The 20,037-nt window shown below is 36.5% G+C and overlaps 1 long non-coding RNA gene across 1 annotated transcript; it reads right to left on the reverse strand.

The window, feature by feature from the left end:
* Positions 1-5,244: 5,244 nt before the first annotated feature.
* Positions 5,245-17,868, reverse strand: LOC308658725. The gene is made up of 5 exons (XR_014024229.1): positions 17,743-17,868; positions 17,516-17,643; positions 15,803-15,963; positions 9,995-10,121; positions 5,245-5,367 (listed from the first exon to the last, which is right to left on the reverse strand). It is a non-coding gene; the product is annotated as an uncharacterized lncRNA (long non-coding RNA).
* Positions 17,869-20,037: the final 2,169 nt, after the last annotated feature.

The raw sequence follows: 20,037 nt of genomic DNA on the forward strand, positions 1-20,037 counted from the left end.
TGGTGTCGGCCCTGGGCCACAGCATTTGTCCAGGAAGCTCTTGGGGCTCTAAGGCCCTCCAGGGTAGCCCAGCCTGGGAATGGGTGAGATGAGTTAGCAGGAGACCGGGGCTTTGCTCCTTGGGCTCCACTGAGGCCCCGAGTGTGGGCAAGGACCCAGGAGAGCACTGTCATAGCTGCAAAGCCGGGTCGCCTCCAAACACTAGGGGCTAGAGAGTACCCCTGAGCCCCAAGCGCTAGGCCTCTGTGGCTTCCTGGCTCCTCATCCAGGCCCATACATACACTGCCTATGGCCACCAGGCCCAGAGCCTGCTACTCCCAGTCCTGGGCTCACCCCATTCAGCAGAATTGAGGCTCAAGGTCCTCAGCATCATGGGGGCAGGAATAGGGGTACAGGGAGGCTAGACCAATGGGGCACCTCCCTGTTATCTTTTCAACTTCTCAGCAGCCCATGCCCAGCGTTTTCTCATGGTGCCCCAGCTCCCAGAGACTGTAAAAAATCTGTTTGAGCATCCTCCACCTCACATTCAAGGGGAAACTCTCACAAATGACTAAAGATTTATATCCCGATGACAATGGCAGGATTAGCTTTATTGACCAAGCATTACCATCATCAACAACAAACATTTACGGGGCTCTCCCTCTGCAAATCCCGCTTGTCCTTCAACCCAAGCAGTAGAACACCCAGGACACTGTATCGAACTGCCAAACCCATGTGGATCACGACCCTGGGGTGCTGACAAGCCACAAGAGGTCACTGCTTTAAATATACTTCAGATTCCTCAAACTGAAAGACACTGATTTCCTAACACCAGAACCCAGAACTTGATTCGATCCATAGTTTCCTGAACAAATGAACGAATGAATGAAGGGAGTCAAGTCACCTCTCCGTGGCTTCAGGCCCGATGATCTAATTTATGGATTACTGAGGCTCCTTGCTTTTCCATCTTCTTGCAGAACATTTAATGGCCTTACTGGGGTCATTCTGTTACTAATTTGGACCTCAATCAGAGGAGGGAGGAAGCAGAGGAAATGAAAAGGGGAAAGACACCGATCAGTCACTGCTGTTCCCTTCAGTAACTCCGGGAGAGGGCTAGTCACCCGAAAGATGGAAACTGATGGCTGAAGCAGGGCTTGAGAATTATCTGTGGCTTTTATTTATGCATGACTTTTGGCACGCACTGCCATCTTGCTCCACTCTGCCTGGAAAACTTCCTGAGGAAGACAATGCTTCAGGAAGTGACTGAAGGAGGGGAAGGAGAGAAGACCAGGAGGAGGAGGAGGGGGCAGCCTCCCCACAGCAGCCAGGCAGGTCCTTCTACACACAGCCTGCAAGGGAGGCAGCTTTCACCCCAACAAGCTCAGGGAATTGCAAGGCACCTGGGGACGCAGGGGTCCCCACCTGACCCCACCCCAGGGCATTGTTCTCTGACCCACTTAATCAAGCCTATATATTTTTCTAGGGAAGGGCCCTCTGGCAAGTTGTAGAAGAGATGTGTAAGGGAACTAGAATTTTGTTTCTCCCTAAAATTCACATGTTGAGATTCTAACCCCCAAGGAATGATATTAGAAGGTGGAGCCTTTCAGAGGTCAGAAGGTCAGGAGGGTGGAGCCCTCACAAATGGAATTAGTGCCCTTATGTGCTTTCTGTGCTCTATGCTCTGCATGTGAGAAGATGAGAGGACTGCCATCTGTAAACCTGCATGTTGGCCTTACACGCCAGCTCTGCCAGCAACTTGGGCTTCCCAGCCTCCAGAATGGCAAGAAATAAATGTTTGTTATTTAAGCCACTTGGTATGTGATAATTTGTTCTAGTAGCCCCCACAGACTGACAGAATGCCTCCGGCAACTTCCTGCCAATTCAGAGGGGAAAGGGTAGGGCCATGTAACAGGCAAAGGGAGGAGACAGAGATGGCCTTGGTCCTCCTAACATCATTCCCCACCATCAAGTGGGTAAGTCACCCAGAAAAGTATAAAAAGTCCAAATCACTTCATGGACCCCGGCGTTTCCTTCTGAAAAACATGCCGTAGACAGGACCAAGGGAAAGGTGCAGGCCGGGTGCCAGAGACAGACATCAAAAGGGGACTGGAGAGGAAGAAGTGAGATGAGGACAGGTGAGCAAAGCCAGGTGGATGATGTGGCGATGGCTGGGGGTGGGAGCTCTCCCTGCCCTGGCAGGAGCAGGGGTCAGGATCATAGCCAGAGGGAAGAACAGCAGGTCTTCTGGCTCAGATCTGGCTTCAAGTTCACAGTTCTGCCACTTACTCCTGTGATGTGCACGAAGTCCTGCTACCAACTGGCCTTCCTGTAAATCAGAATCCTCCAGCAAGATGATACACTCACCTAAGCTAAAGGACCATATGGGCTACAGAAAACAGGAGACCTAATCAGAGAAAAGAGACTACTGTGTGCCCAGTGCAGAAGACAATGTTCAGAGACATACCAAGGACTGTCACCATAATGTCCGTATCTGATATTTATGAACATTCTTTTCCAATGAAAACACATCAGGTGGCTTAAAATTCCTAGGTGCCATCAATAATAAAACAACTTTTTAAAGTTAGAGACATATGTGTTAGGATGCTACCCTTAGCACCATTTATAAAAATGAAAAATGAGGGGGAAAAGATTCATCAATATAAAATTAAGTAAGTTATTATCTCTATACTACCAACTATTAAAAATAATTAGATCTATAGGTACTGATATTTTATGAGTATACTGCAGAAGAATGTGTATAACATCACTCCATTTTTGCTATAAAAAAGAAAGATGTGGGGCTGGGGATGTGGCTCAAGCGGTAGCTTGCTCGCCTGGCATGCGTGCGGCCCGGGTTCGATCCTCAGCACCACATACAAACAAAGATGTTGTGTCCGCCGAGAACTAAAAAATAAATATTAAAAAAATTCTCTCTCTCTCTCTCTCTCTCTCTCTCTCTAAAAAAAAAAAAAAAGAAAGATGTATAAATGTGTGTAATTATATGTGTCTACTGTGAAGATATTGTGAAGGGTATAACACAGCACTGCTAACAGCCACTGTCTCCAGAAAATGGAATTGAGAGGAAGAAAATGAGGGAGGATAGTATATATACTTTACATGGCTTAAATGTTTCAAAATTATGTTTTTATATTATTTTAAAATTTTACAAAAGTAAACCTGGCTACATTGATTATTTTATTTTTCCTTATGCTTAAGCACACAGAGAATGCAAAGATTAGGAAATTATAAGGGAAAAGACAAAGGAACTTGGAGGTCAGATGTAGATAACATGTGAAAAATTAATAAAGAAAAAAAAAACCCACAGAGATCTAAATAATGTATTGTAGCATAAACATTAGCCATATACGGCACACAGCTGAATCAAAGTACCTAACAGCAAATATGTAGCGTACCTTATGGTCATTTTGGTCCTTGATTTCCCTGAAAAACCGAATATCTTTAATCAATCTGGACTTGATATGTTCATCCCAAACATTTCAGATGCTATTCAACCTACACAAGGGCTGGCCAGCTAGAGAATAAGAGGAAGTCTAATATATATGGGAGGTATATAAAATGACATAATTATTTGGGAAAACAATTTGTCTTCATCCTAAAACTTGAATACACACATAGCTTACAACCCAGCAACGCACCCATAGGTATATATTACATTAGAAAAACTCTTCCACAGATACACCAAGAAACACAAGAATGGCAGCACTGTTTATAATAGCAATAACTGGAAACCACTCTCAATTCCATCCTCAACAAGCCACCAGCAATGGAAAGCAACAAAATACAGCTACTAATCCCAACATATTCCAATACAAAATATTGAGTAAAAAAGACAAAAGGAATATATATAAAGTATTACTCCATCAACATAAACTCTACAGCCAAATGTAACTATGAGTGGTTCATGGATTCAGCTAAAAAGATAAACAAGAAAATAAGCGTAAAATTTCAGAACACTGATTTCCTCTGAGGGGCCTGGTTGAGATCCAATCCAGAAGGACACACAGGAGGCTTTGAAATCACTAGTAACACTCTATTTCTTCAGTGGGATACTATTTGTTCTTTAAAACTATACTGAAATATTTTTTTTTAATTTTTTTATTGATTATTTAAAGCATTACATAGCTCATGATATATCATCTTTCATACATTAGACTCAAATTGTGTTTTGAACTCTCATTTTCACCCCAAATATAGATTGCAGAATCACATCTGTTACATATTCACATTTTTACATAATGCCATTATACTGAAATATTATATATACTCACATCCATATTTATATTTCATTTAAAAAAACAATATTTCTTTAAAAAAACCTGAAAATCCAAAGGCACAATATCAAAAAAAAAGAAAATATTTCCTAAACAAATCTAATGTCCATTGTTAGCAGATATTTACCAGTAAATCTTAATTTAAATTTTTATATAAGATAAATTGGGCTCTCCTGCTTGAAAATTTTATTTTTATTTACACTATATGCTAAGAAACATTTTATATTTCCATAAGTACTATAATTTTGAATTCATATGACCACCTCTGTAAGTAGCCTACTGTTCAAATCACAAGATTATAAGCACTTTTTCTAAATATCAAAAAATCTTCCTATTAACTAATCTCATATGCATGTGAGCATTATAAAATAATGGATATAAAAATTTAAAAATAACATAATGGATGTTGTGTTTTTTTAACCTCATTTAACATGCTTTTAATTTTTTAAGAACCACTTTTAAAATTTCCATAAATAAAACTGAACTAATAATACTAAAACCTTACTATTTCCTTTCTCACTACCTTAACCTTCAATAAAGTTTAACTATATAAGCAGTCTTCAACCTTCAATTTTTCTACTTTATAATGGTATAAAAGCCTATGTTCTGTTTTTCCCTTTCAGTATACTATTCAATAAATCACATGAGATGAATTCAGCACTTTATTATAAAATAGGCTTTGAATTAGGTGATTTTGCCCATCTGCAGGCTAATGTAAGCATCCTGGGTATATTAAGGCGGACTACACTAAGTTATGAGGTTAACAGTACATAACTCCATCATAAGTCAAGAAGCATCTGTAATGAACATTCGAAATATTTAGAAATTTCGTTTGAGAGGCAAGTATACTTTTTCACAAGTTTTTGTTCTCATGAAAACAAAAAGTCAAATGTTACAAACAAGATCATTCTAATTTAAGACTGGATCATTTGAGAAACATGATGGCAAGGTAACATAACCCAAGACCTACCTTCAGAAGTTCAACAAGCCTGCATAATGCCTTAACTGAGGTTTTGGTCATTGGCTTTTGCATGGACATGTAGAGATTCATCGTGGTTTTAATAACAGTACTAATACTATATGCATATAAGAAGCCCTGTCAAAGAAAATAAAACACTGAGTATAATCATAAGAAAAGATTTCCTTTCTTCAAGACTTAATTCTCTATGTTAATAGTAGTTAGTCCCCAACTTGCCAATAATTAGTGTTTTCAAGTTCCTTTTAAAGCCAGTCTTAAAATTTTGAAATAATCTTGCTTTCAGGGACAATTTAAGCTTAAAGCAGCCCTTAAAGTTTAGACTACCACAAAAACCAGAAGATTAGTACCATTGAAATTATAGTATATAATCAGTTTTTAAATATTTCCATTAAAAAAAAAACTTCAGAGAAATGGTTTGGATGTCAGGGAGGTTTCTACTTTTCCACATCTTACCTGCCAGGGAAGAGAACAGACTCCTATCTGTTGCCACGTAGGGCAAGAACTGAGGACTCTAAAGAGCTAGGAATTAAAAAAGAAGAGAGCTGCTTTCTGACCAAAGCAGACACACAAGGAAATCTCTGAGTTCCAAGCCACTTCCACCTTTCCTCTTTTCCTAGACCAGTCCACACAGTCCATCTGCTATCCTGTCTCTGCTAATCAGGCCTTTTCTCCTTTTAGCTCAATGAGAACAGATTGCCTCCTCCCCTTCAATCCATGAAGAAAGCACAGGTTTAAAAACATTTTTGACACTATTAAATTCAGGGAAAGAATAAATAAAAAAAAAAAAACAGGAAAAAGGGACGTTAACTCTCAATTTTTTTTTCTTTGTACCAGAGATTGAGCCCAGAGCACTTAGTCTATAAGCCACATCCCCATCCCTTTTTATTTTTTACTTTGAGACAGGGTCTCACTAAATTGCTGAGGCTGACCTTGAACTTGCAATCCTCCTGCCTCAGCCTCCCAAGTAGCTGGGATTATAGTATGCGTTTCCACACCCAGCTCAAATATATTTTCCTTTAATCCCAAAAGAGACACACAGAAATGCAAAGATAATGATAGCAATTCTCTGGGCTTCTACAGGTCCCCAAAATATACATTTATATTTCAAAGATGAACCAACTATGTAATTGTGGATACAGGCAAGAAGGTGAGACAAGATCTACACCAGTGTTTGTCAACCTTTTTCTCCTGCCCCACCACACATGAGAAAGTTCTCTCACAGAAGTAACCATGGCTCTGCTAAAGGAATGATACTCAACACAGAGTAGAAGTGGGAGTTTCTCTGAACCACTACTCACCTGTGGTGAAGAAACATGCTTAAGTATGAGAATGAGGAAATGAAAGAGAAAGAAAGAAAGCAGTAAGACCAAAGCATGGGATATACTTCAAGAAGGAGCTGCAAGTCTTACCTTGTCAGCTACAGACCATCACATCAACCCTGCCCTAGTGCCATGCCGGAAAAAGTTACAAAGCAGAAACAGAAGCAGGGAAGTAGGTATCTACTCACCATTATCCTACCTGCCAGAGAAGAGACAGACTCCACTCTGCTGCCACACTATGGCAGGCAGAAAAAAGGATTCCTCCCCCCCCCCCAATTGGGGGTTTGAAGTACAGAACACCTGGGCCCATTCCACCCACTTCATCACTAATCTGTGAACTGGCTACACATGAAGGATGTACTTTAAAATCTAAATGGGGTCAGGGGAGTCTGGGACCTCACTTTTAATGACAGAATGAAAAATATGAACCACCTTTCCCATTGAGAACTAGAAAAGGTGAGCAAAACAGTTCTGAAATCTCTCGGAAGGCATGAAAGAGCTAGAAAAAAAGTAAGAAAACAGGAGGCCAAGATCTAAGAGAAGACAGAAACCCAGAGAAGGGAGCCAGTATTTGGGGTTGCCTTCTCTTAGAATATCTACCTTAGAGGATTCTGTTAAAGACAAAAGCCAAGTACATCTTTCAACAATGTCTCCAGGGAAGAGGATAAAAAACAGGAGTTCACAGCCCATCAAGGAGGGGAGAAAGTTCTGAGAAACCATGCAGGCTCTGTTTGGGGACCCTGAAAAGATGGATTACCTGCCCCCTCCCCCAATTAAGGGTGAACTGGAACAAAACTAGCCATCAGAAGTTTAAGTCCTTCAAATCATCTCAATCCATGACTGGATTGATGTAATCCAGGCTGCCAACTGTCCTGGACTGATTGTGGTAGACTGGGTTCCCAATCTATCCTAAACAGCAGATTAGATATAGAGAATAAGAATAGAAAAAGAAAAGAACATAAACAGTACTGAGGCATGACTGAGAATTTCCCACAAATTCAAGAAACTACAAATTCCAAACAGCACGTACACAAACACTTATGAGCATCAAAGTAATACTGCCAAAATCCAAAACCCAATCTTATAGGTAATTAAACAAAGATGTCTTAAAAAAAAAGATTTAAAATCAGCAGCTAACTTTAACAAAAACAAAGCAAGCCAGAAAACAATGACATCTTTAAACCTAGATGAAAAAAACCCAGCCAACCCAGAATTCTAACACAGCAAAACTACTGAAACGAAGACATACGCAGACCCAAAACTATGCCAATTCATCAAAAAAAAAATGCATATTAAATGAATTACTAGCAGGTATTCCACACAAGGATGAAAAGAAATAGAAAGTATAGGGCAGTGTGAATCCAGATGAACACTGACTATAAAATAACAAAATATAAGCAAAAATAATGCTTATATTTAAAATATACAAAGAACAGAGTAGGGACGAAGAGCATGAGAAGAAGATTAACATTAAACAGGGATGAGAGATGGGAGGGAAAGGGAGAGAGAAGGGAAATTGCATGGAAATGGAAGGAGACCCTCAGGGTTATACAAAATTACATACAAGAGGAAGTGAGGGGAAAGGGAAAAATAATACAAGAGGGAGAAATGAATTACAGTAGAGGGGGTAGAGAGAGAAGAGGGGAGGGGAGGGGAGGGGAGGGGGGATAGTAGAGGATAGGAAAGGCAACAGAATACAACAGACACGAGTATGGTAATATGTAAATCAATGGAAGTGTAACTGATGTGATTCTGCAATCTGTATACGGGATAAAAAGGGGAGTTCATAACCCACTTGAATCAAAGTGTGAAATATGATATATCAAGAACTATGTAATGTTTTGAACAACCAGCAATAAAAAAAATTCAATAAAATTCAAAGAAAAAAAGAAAAAGAATGAAAACCAAAAAAAAATAAATAAAATAAAATATACAAAGAATCAAAGTTACCAATAGCAACACAAAAGGTGAGAGGGAAATAAACAGAATTAAAGTGGTTTAAAACCATTACATTATCTGGAAAGTGGTAAAACTACTAAGTTATATGAGAGCTCAGTGAGAAAACAATACATCTTTAAATCTCCAAAGTAATCTCAAAAAGAACAGTAAAATACAGAATAACAAGCTATTAGAGAAATGAGAAATAAAATGATAAAAATAATCCACAAGGAAGGAAAAGGGATATAGAACAAAAGTAGACAAATAGAAAGCAACTAGTTAAGTGATAGTTTTAAAAAAATATACATCAAGGGCTGGGGCTGTAGCTCAGTGGTAGAGCACTTGCATGGCACATGTAAAGCACTGGATTCAATCCTCAGCACCACATAAAAATAAATAAATAAAAATAAAGGTATTCTCTTCCATCTACAACTAAAAAATATTTTTAAAAAATGTATATACATCAATAGTTACATACATTTAAAAAAAAAGTTCAATGAAAAACAAAGATTATCAGATTGGGGAAAAAATGTTACTTACAGGAGACACACACAGGGAGCCAAAAGGCTCTAAGAATAAATATCAAGAAAGATATACCATGCAGATATTAACTAACAGAAAACTGGTACAGCTATGTTAATATCACACAAAAGAGACCTAAGACAAAAAGCATTACTAAAGATAAACAAGTATTTTTTTCAAGGGGCAGGGGTGATAGGGATCTAACCCAGAGCCTCACACATGCTAAGCACATGCCCTACCACTGAGCTACATCCCCAGCCCACAAACACACATTTCGTAATGATAAAAGTCCAGTTCTACAAGATATAACAATTCTAAAGTTAATACATAATCTACATAATCTCAAATCATATGAAACAAAAATTGACAGAACTACAAAACTAAATAGACAAATGCACAATAGTAGGAGATTCTGACCCAGCTCTCTCAATAACAAATAGAATACACAGAAAAAATCATTTATAAAAGTAAGCCTCTTGTCATATACACAACACTGCAACTGACAAATGTAAATTTTACATTCTTTCCAAGTACACATAAAATGTTTACGAATGCTGAGCCAAGGCTAGGACTTTATAAATTTCAAAACAAATAATTTGAATATTGCTTCAAATCAGTAATAAAAAGATAACTAAGAAATTAACTTGTAAATTAAGAAACATCATTTAAAAACCCACAGATTTAAGTCACAATTAAAATTTTAAAATATTTTAAACTGATAATGAAAATACAACATTAAAATTTATGAGATGCAGTTAAAAAAAGTCATGCTTTAAAGGGAATGCAGAGCTTTGGGTTAGGAAATCCAAATTAATAAGGGACATTTATCCAAAAATAACCAAAAGAATTTTTAACACAAAAACATACCCTTATCCTTTCCCAGTATTTTCTAATTGTAACTCCTATAAATTAAATTAACAAAGAAATTACCCCAAAAAATATTCCAAAAAAGAAGACGTAACTACCTGTATAAAAATATTACATCTATTGGTGAGGTCTTCGGCAAATTTATCCATTCTCTGCTCTTTAGATAAAATAGATTCCATTTTCATCATCCATGAGCTCACAAAGACGTAGTAAGACTGTACATCTCTAACAAAGGAAAATATTGGGGTTACTAAGCACAGGAAAGAAACTGAGTTTGATTTTTATCATGTTGGTCAGAATAAAATTTTTCCTTACAGCAGCCATTCAAAAGATAGATATCATAGATATAATTTACTTACTCAACAAATATTTCCTGAGTGCCTATACAGGTGAGGCATTCTATTTAGTACTGAGAACAAAACAGATGCAAATCCCTTCCTCTGTGAAGCTTATATTCTCGAGTTACATAATCAAGAAATCAATTATTAAAATCTTAAAATAACTCAAAGATGTTAGAGAATACATCCTGTGAGAAAAAAATAAAGCAGAGAAAGGGGCAGGGCCTGGATCAGGGGTACAATTTTAAATAGAGTGATCAAAGTAGGCTAATTAAGTAGGTGACTTCATGCCAAGATTGAAAAAAATGAATGAGTAATCAAGGCAAAATATATAAGAACAGAATTTAAGAAAAGTAAGTAATAAGCGTAAATGTCCTAAGATATTTGGAAATGTGTCTGGCATGTTTAGTTAATAACAAAAATTTAGTCAGTATGACTAGAGCAGACTAAGCAGAAATGAGAGCAGAAAAGGAAAACAGAGAAGTACAGGGGTGGGGCTCAAGATGTGGGGAAGAGACTGGAAGTCCTTATGGAAAGAACGGACTTCAACTGAGTGACATGGGAAGCCATTAGAAGATCTGATCAGAGTGACTTGATCTAACTTTATGATGATCAGTATCACTTTTCTGACAAACTATAGAGGGGACAATGGTTTTCTTAGGAAAAGCACCAAGCAAGCTACTGTATTAATGCCAGATAAAGAGAATGACAGCTTGAACCAGAAAGAACAATGGAAGTTGCCAGAATCTCGATTGAAAAGATCACAGTTATTGAATGCTGTCTGCCAGCCACTTTTTTAAGCACTTTACAAAAATTTGCTCATTCAGTCTTCACATTGGCCTTATGAGGTAGATGCTAGATTTCCACCTTACAGAAGAGGAAACTATCACACAGAAGTAATGTGCCAATATCATACAACTAGTAAGCTTCCACACTAATATTCAAGCCCAAATCCAGGAAGCTGTCCCATCCTGAAAACAAACAATAAGGGTAATTCTACTATTCAGAATGATTACAAACAAATCACTCTGCCAATATGTCTAAGACAATCTCATTCAGATGGGAAATTTTAACTCCTACAAGTTATTTAAATTTTCCTCTCTAAAAAAATATGTGCAAAAAATGAATAATTCCTTTTTATGTGATCCAACAATACTAATTCTTTTTTTAAACCCTTCTTCAGATAGCATAAAGAAATATCTGACTATTGCCAGTCAGAATCACTAACGGAGAGCTCTTTGGGGCAGGAGACTAAAGATACTCACTTGACTAAGGGTAGAATCCCACAGTGAGGTTGGTGGGTAGCCACATTGCCAGGCAAACTGTCAATCTCAAAAACTAAGTCTGAAAAGGGATTACATCAAAATCTGTAATGTGTTTAGGGGTATAAAACAACCCCTAGCATAAAACTCTGAGAAAAACAATTTCTGCGGAGCCATGATTCCATTAAACAAAAGATATCAATAGTTACAGTTTTGGCTTTGCTTCTAAAGGTGCTGAAATATATTATTAAACATCTATTTAAAATTATGGAACAGTGAAAAAACAAGGTCTTAGAGCAGCACTTTCAGTTTTCAGGAGGCACCTAGATGGGTCATGAGCAACAACTCAGGGGGATCTTGAAGGAAGTGATGAAAGAACTCCCAGTGGGAAAAGCTATGGAGATGATGCATTTGATGGTCCAGGGAGTGTGATAAATGAAGTGTCCCAGGTGAGAATAAATGTGGACTTGTAGGCTGGGTAAATGCTTTGTCTGGTAGTGCAAGGATCGGAAGGAGATGCATTGGAATACTATGAACAGGAGTTCTAGAAAAGAGTCATGTTTAGAAAAGACAAATGTTTAGGGTGAATATAAAGTGTAAGATAATTCCAGTGAAATTCATAAGAGCTGTGCGTTGAAAGTGAGTGAGGAATATAAGGAGTTTCATTACATTATGTTGAGTATGTGAAAAATTACTAATTTTGCTGGTCAAAAATGGCAGGATATTGGCAATTTCATATGGAAAAAAAAGTCATAAGCAAGGATCAGAAAAAGAGACTAGACTATGTAGCATTCCCTGATAGCAAGTAGATCAATTATGCATAAGGCATTACAAAAGCAAAAAACATTCTCAGCCTCAGATCAGACTGTCAACAAAGTAGAGGTTTACATCAGTTTTGCCCATCACTCTCACATTCAGAGCCAGATCTTGAAACTGCTTCAAGTTAACAAAAAGTATAAAAATGCCCCAGAGTCTCATCAGATTATCAGCTTCCTTTCAAAGTACAAACAGGAAAAACACTAACAACAACAACAACAACAAATTTCCTGTCCCAATAAAAAGCACTAAGCAATGTCAACAACAGTACGTCAACCTGAGAGTGACACAAGGGTTTAGACCTCTATCCCCTAAAGGCAGTTATTTTTGAGGGTCAAAATGGTTGTGAATGAAAAGCAAAATGTAGCAACCACAGACTTTGAATCCCAGTGAAGGCAGTGGCTGGGACACTGATGACTTCAAATCTAACATTTAGTGTAGGGGCAGGGAAACTCCTGCAGTCCTCCCTCTTCACTTACATAAACACTGCAGCCCACCCCTCAGACAGCTCTATCACCCCCCAACTTGCTTTAAAATGTCAGGACAAAGCTCACACTGACTGCATTTCCCTTCTCCAGAGTTTCACTTTAGCGAGGTGAATTTTAGGTTTCTGGCATAACTGCAAAAAGAATGAAAAACATAACCACCACCTTCAGCTCTCTGAAACTCCAAAATTTTATTTATACACACACACACACACACACACACACACATATATATATATATCATGTACACTGTCTCATGTAAACTCTAATAATCTTAGGTGAGAAATAATAAAGATATCTCTCTCTCTCTCTCTCTCTCTCTCTCTCTCTCTCTCTCTCCCATAATCGATTCAAATGAATTTAGAAACAAAATTTGTATGTGAACTTCTATCTCTACCTACTAAGACTCACTTCCTACTGTCTGGTGGGCTGATGTTCATCTATACTGCACACAGCTCCAGTGAAGCATAGTATATTATCTCAGAGCAACCTGCACAACTCTACCCACTGGAGATGCCCTACAACAGGACTGATACCAGTTTGAATTCCTTTTCTAATGTGTACTGAAGTGTGTGGCCTGGCAAACTTCATTTCTCTAAACCGAATTTTCCTCCTAAAAATAGGATTAAAATAGGATTAAAAAGTTTAGAGTAGCAGTTAATAGTTTGGGTTCCAACAGCTGAACTTCCTGGTTCTGCCACCTAATAGTTATTTAAACTTGGGAAAATTTAATCTCTCTCTACTTAACTTTTCTAATCTATATAATGGCAATAACATAAGTTATCTATTTACTTCATGAGCTTTTCTGGTAAATAGAGGAAATAATACGTGAGAAGTTCCTGAAATTTTATACATATATATACACACACATATACATACATACATACACACTCCATACAGTGAGCACTCCGTAGTCTCCAGCTGTTACTTTTATTATTTCTCACCTAAGATTATTACAGAATTTACCTGAGATAATGTGCATAACCCTTCAGCACAATGTCTGCTACATAGTGAATTGCTCTAAAATGTTATCATTACTATCTGTTATCTCCACCTTCCGTTTTCAATTTAACCTTCTGGAGCCACAGAGATCAAATCTGCTCTCTCTTCACTCTGAATGACCCTCAGAAAGAAACTCACCACATCATTCTTCAGATTTCTCTTTTAAAGGACAAACTACAGAAAGACTCTCCATGGCCTTTAAAAAGAGAAGGCATGGTTCCCAGATCCTCTGCCATCCTGATCAGCTTTACTTAGCTGGAGTTCTGGCCCTTGTAAAAAGCAGTACTTCCAAACACTAACTATGATCTAACCAATAAGAATTTAATGAAATTAACAATTCCTTTGGCCCAGATAAGTCCATGACCTGGGTACTACGTTTATTCATGCAATCCGAGGATACGCTGGCATTTTTAACAACTGCATCTCACCACAAAAGAATACTGAGCTTCTAAGAACTTAATTACCCACACATTTTTTTTTAACTTACTGATAACGCAACTATTTTTAACCTAATTCCTGTTAACCTAACTCTCCATCTGATATTAAATTCACCTCTTTATACCCAAACCTTTGTCCCTCTTCCACTGTTTTAGGATGTACAATAGAGCTCTGGTATCTCTGCTGTGAGCAGACCTACCTGAAGTGTTATCATTTTCCACTGACTAATCACAATATATGCGGCTCCTAAAAGATACTTTAAGGATTTCCTGTATTTCAGTAATGTTTCTTCTTCCCTCATTGTAAAGCAGAGACCCAATTTCACCTTGATCATCAGGATCAACAGAAAGTAGTTAAGAATTCCTGTTATGTTTTTCATCATAACACAGACAATATATGTATACAGAACGAAGTCAATGGTATAGTCTCATGCCATTTCACTTAAAATCTTCATCCAATTTAACAAGTGTTAGCAGTATACTCGTGTAACAATGTGCTATACATTGATTTCTGAAGCTGGGTGATGAAAACATGTTTCTTTACATTATTTTTATTATATGCATGTTTGAAAATTAACCCAATAAGAGATAAACAAAACATAAAGATATAAATGTCTGAAGGAACAAAGAGTTAAGTGTTCTTTTAGGAAGTAGGACTGAGGTACAGGGAAGAACAGGACAATTGGGCTCACGACAATTCTTTTTCTCTTTAAGCTTTATCACTTTTTGACTTTTTAAATATATGCATACATTACTTTCACAAAAATAAAAATAAGATGGGCATAGTGGAGCATGTCTACAATCCTTACAACTAATAGAGTTGAGGCAGAAGGATCCAAAGTTCCAAAGTTCAAAGCCAACCTCAGCAATTTACTGAGATCCAGTCTCAAAACAAAACGTGTTGGGGATATAGTTGAGTGGTAGAACACTTGTCTAGCTTGTGCAAAGCCCTGGGCTTAATCCCTAGTACTGCAAAATAAAGAAACAGAAATTCAGATAAGTAAGTAAAAAGGGGAATAAAAAGAAGAGCAGCAAGTTAAAGTCAATTCCTCCAAATATCATGAACACCCAAGGTTCCTGATTTCATCAAAAGACATACATTGTTGGGTGGGGTAGCACATGCTTAGAATCAGTTACTTAGGAGGCTGAGGCAGGAGGGTTACAAGTTTGAGGCTGGCCTCAGCAACTTAGCAAGACCCTAAGCAACTTAGACCCCATTTCAAAATAAAAAATAAAAATGACTGTGGATGTGGCTCAGTGTTAAGCACCTCTGGGTTTGATGCACGGTACAAAAAAAAAAAAAAAAGACATACTGCAAATAAATCAGACTTCACTTTAGGAAAAAAAATACGGCTAATAAAAAGTGTATCTATAAACAATAAGCCTACACTTTAAACTGACTTTAAGCCTACACAATTTTTTTTAAAAAGTTTCTAGAAAATAAATCTGGAAATTGCCCAAATTTCTCTGGTAATGAAAAAGTACCCTTGATCTTATAATTCAAATGCTTTCAATATAAAACATTATAAAACATATATTTTCACTAGGATTGCTTATGAAACCTACTTGGTAAGTGATTGAGCTTTCTGCTGTAAGAAAGTATCCCTGTGTATTTTAATGGCTTGAAGACTTTTTCTGTCTAGAAGTTTGGCAGCTGCTGGTATTTTCTGGATCAGAAAATTATCAGGAAACCAAATAATATTAGCAGTTAATGTGATGGCTGGTACCTGAAACAGTGAAGACAAGGGAGAAAAAAATATGAAATGCAAGCTTAACAACACACTGTTTAGTAGTTCTACAATGTACATGGAAAACAATTCATGAAAAAGTAACCACACAAAAAAATTCATTAATAGAGCCAGGTGCTAAAGCGCATGCCTGCAATCCCAGTGACTTGGGAAGATGAGGCAGTAGGATCTCATGTTTGAGAACAGCTTTCACAATTTAGAGAGGCCCCCTGCAACTCAGTGAGACCCTGTCTCAAAAATTAAAATAAAAAGGAGCATAGTGGAGCACGCCTGTAATACCAGCAGCTCAAGAGGCTGAGACAGGACGATCACAAGTTCAAAGCCAGCTTCAGCAATTAGCAAGGCTTTGAGTAACTCAGAAAGACCCTATCTCTAAATAAATTTTTTAAAAAATAAAAAGGCTGGGGCTGGGGCTGGGGTTGTGGCTCGGTAGTAGAGCACATCCCTTGCATGTGTGAGGCCCTGGGTTTGATCCTCAGCACCACATAAAAATAAATACATACATACATACATAAAAGTATTTTAAAAAAAAGGCTGGGGATGTGGCTCAGTGGTTAAGTGCTTATGGGTACAAAAACATAAATCCCCAGTACACAAAAATAAATAAATAAAATTTAAAAATAAAAAGGCATGGAGATACAACTCAGTGGTAAACATTCCTGGGTTCAATCCCCAGTACCAAAAATCAAAACAGAACCAAAAAAACTCATTAATATATTATAAAACAAATATTTTACTATGGCATAAAGTGAAAGCATTTCTATTTCTGGTGCTGAACACGTCAATTTTATTCTTCCTAAATATTAACACATACACAGGCACATACACACACCCAATTCCCCGCTCTTTTACAGATTTTACAATGAAAGTACAAATAAAAACTTGAATCCTCATGTACTTACTTTCACTCTATTATTAGTGAAAAGAAATTTTTTTTTTCAAATGAGAGGGGGGAAAAAAAACTGATGTCTGGTTCTCATGTGGTCCTGTATAATTTGATGACATTACAAACTAAATTTTCAATTCAGAAATCCCAGGGAAATATCAAAGAAGCAGAAAAAAAATAATTTTTTTATACATTAGCAGAAAGAATACTTTAAATTTTTTCTACGTTAACAGTAATACTGAGTGACAAAAAGAAGAGGAAAAAACAGAAGAAAAATGCAGTATTAGCAGTAAAATATATAAGGAAAAAAATCTAAACATCCACCTGTCTATATATAGTCTTATGAAGTGGAATTACAGAATATTTTCATTTACTATGTTACTTATTTCTGGAATGCTTGGATTTTAAAACTGAATACTATCAAGATACTGGCCAAATTTTGTTACACTCTGTGCATGTACAAATATGAAACAACATATCCCATAATTACATACATCTATAATGCACCAATAAGAAAATGTGGAAGAAAAAAAACTCTGAATACTATGGAATTATTTTTGTAAATAAGAATAAAATGTATTTTAAATATCTAGTTATATCCAAAATCTTTTCAATCTACTCAAAAAATAAGTTCCAAATTCATACCTTCTTACAAATATCCAACAAAGACTTATAAAACTTTTTATCAACAGTTCGAAAAATTTGAAAGTGCAGTACAAAGAGTCCACAAATTCCAACATACTTGTCTCTCTGGTCAATTTCAGAAGGTTCTCCTTATAAAATAATAACACAAGAGAAAAATACACTTAAATTATGTTTATAAGGCAATGCAAACTTTGCAAACAAAAACCCCAAAATGTGATCTATATTACCAAGTTTGGCTTCTACATTTGCAAAAATTGAGCGAATACTATGTGCAAATTCTTCAGCAAAAGTGCTATTCTTTGACACAGATACTCCACCGTTGAGAGAATCAAACTGTTGTTCTATACAGGCCTATACAGGAGATATTTAAAGAGAAATTGAGGCTCTTAATCATAAAGAATCAAACATTTAAAATATATGATAAACACCTATAGTTATCATTTTAATATTATTAAAACTGAAACACAGATTCTTACTTTAGTACCTAAGTCCTCTTGACTGAAAAATGTGTATATACTTATACATCTGACTACAATTATGTGAAAGTAATAAAACTAAACCCCAAATATCTAATTCTGGATAAACAGATATCCAAAATGATGCTTAAGAGGTGTACAGAAGATATTTCTGATGACACACTGGGAAGCATGTTTTTATTTTACTTTGCACTCTCAAGGGTAGAACCTGTATTTTTTTCTGTTTACATTTGCTTTCCTAGCACTTTATTATAGTATGTGTGGAAATATCCCCTGGCAAAAGAATAAATATCAAAAATAGTTACCTTCTGAATCTAATGAACAGTTAAATTATAAAAACAAAAGCTGGGATTACTCTATTTAAATTGTGATCATGAGCAATATAAATTAAAAGTTACCCCGAAGCACATGTAAAACAGAATATAATCCAATCTCTTGGGGACACTACCTAAGTCAGACCTCTCCAATAGAACTTCCTGTGATGATGGAAACATTCTGATTATGTGCTATCTGATTAACAGTTTGCCAAGAATTACATGTGACTATTAGGTAATGGTAATACCTAAATGTAGCTATTATGACTAAGAAAGTGATTTTTTGGGCTAATGAGATAGCTCATAGTAGGCCTTGGTTTGATCCCCAGCACCAGAAAAAAAATAGGAAGTAATTAATGTATGCAGAATTTAAACATCTGTAGAAGGTACTAAATGAACTGTGCAGACTCAACATTATATTCCTTGAGCCTAGGATGAATTCATCAGACTTTTTTTTTAATGGTTTTTTTAGTTATACATGGACACAATATCTTTATTTTGTTTATTTATTTTTATGTGGTGCTGAGGATCGAACCCAGGGTCTCTCATGTGTGAGGCGAACACTCTACCACTGAGCCACAAGCCACAACCCCAAGCCCTCATCAGACTTTTTTAAGGTAGTTTTACAAACCTAAATCTAGAGGTATTTAACAACAAACAATATGTATTTAACAATAAAAAATATTTAACACAAACACTTAAATCTTAGTCCTTAATTTTCTCCTTTTACATAATTTAAAAGAAAACCCTCACCCCTAGTACAATCAATACACTTTTTTGTTTACTACTAGATACCAAAATAGTTATCAATTAATACAATAACAATGATTTTAAGTCAAAGCACTTTTTAAAGAAAAACAAACTCAACAGTATTCAAAAAATTCTTAGCTGAGTTAACTAATACAAGCTCGTTGGTTATAGCCTGATACAGCTCTACTCACCTGAAATATCACGCCATCAAGTAACTGCCCTTCTAGTTTTAACAAGAACTTTTCAAATGGCTTTAGTTTTTCTTCCTGAATTCCAAATTTGGAAGGGTTGTGATGTACAGACTTCAGTAACCTTGTAGAAAAGCAGGAAAAAGATCTTAAATCTACTTAAATGAATTATTAAAAACTCAAACTTTTTCCTCATTCTTATTTGGCGCTATACATTTGAAAATTTGAGCAGAATAATCCTCATACATGAAATTTTATTTTGCTTCTTTATATCATCTTAAATTCAGATGCCTGGAGCTCTGTATATACCAGATATTTAGTGAATATTTATACATTGAATAAAACATAAAATAAAGTTTTAGAGCATGTAATAAAATGAAGCCAATTCAGAGAAAAAAAACATCACTTGAATAGAGTCCAAAGAAAAAAATAAATCAGAGTCCTAAGGCAGGTAAAGTAACATTTGACTCTTCATAAGAATGAGGATGCTTGCCAGGTACACCTTAAATCCCACTGGCTCAGGAGGCTAAAGCAGGAGAATTGCAAGTTCGAAGCCAGCCTCAGCAACTTAGTGAGGACTTGAGCAACTGAGAAGACCCTGCCTCAAAATAAAAAAAATTTAAAAAGGGCTGGGGATGTGACTCAGTGCTAAGTGCCCCTGGATTCAATCCCTGATACAAAAACAAAATGAATGAATATGCTTTATATAGGTTTATCATGCCCTCAGACAAATCCATCTGAAATTAAGCAACAGTAAGTACTATCTTCATAAATGTAAGAGAATAAAGTTATTT

The sequence above is a fragment of the Spermophilus citellus genome (genome assembly GCF_964194105.1).
Source record: "Spermophilus citellus genome assembly, chromosome: 10".
In the NCBI taxonomy this organism is placed as follows: Eukaryota; Metazoa; Chordata; class Mammalia; order Rodentia; family Sciuridae; genus Spermophilus; species Spermophilus citellus.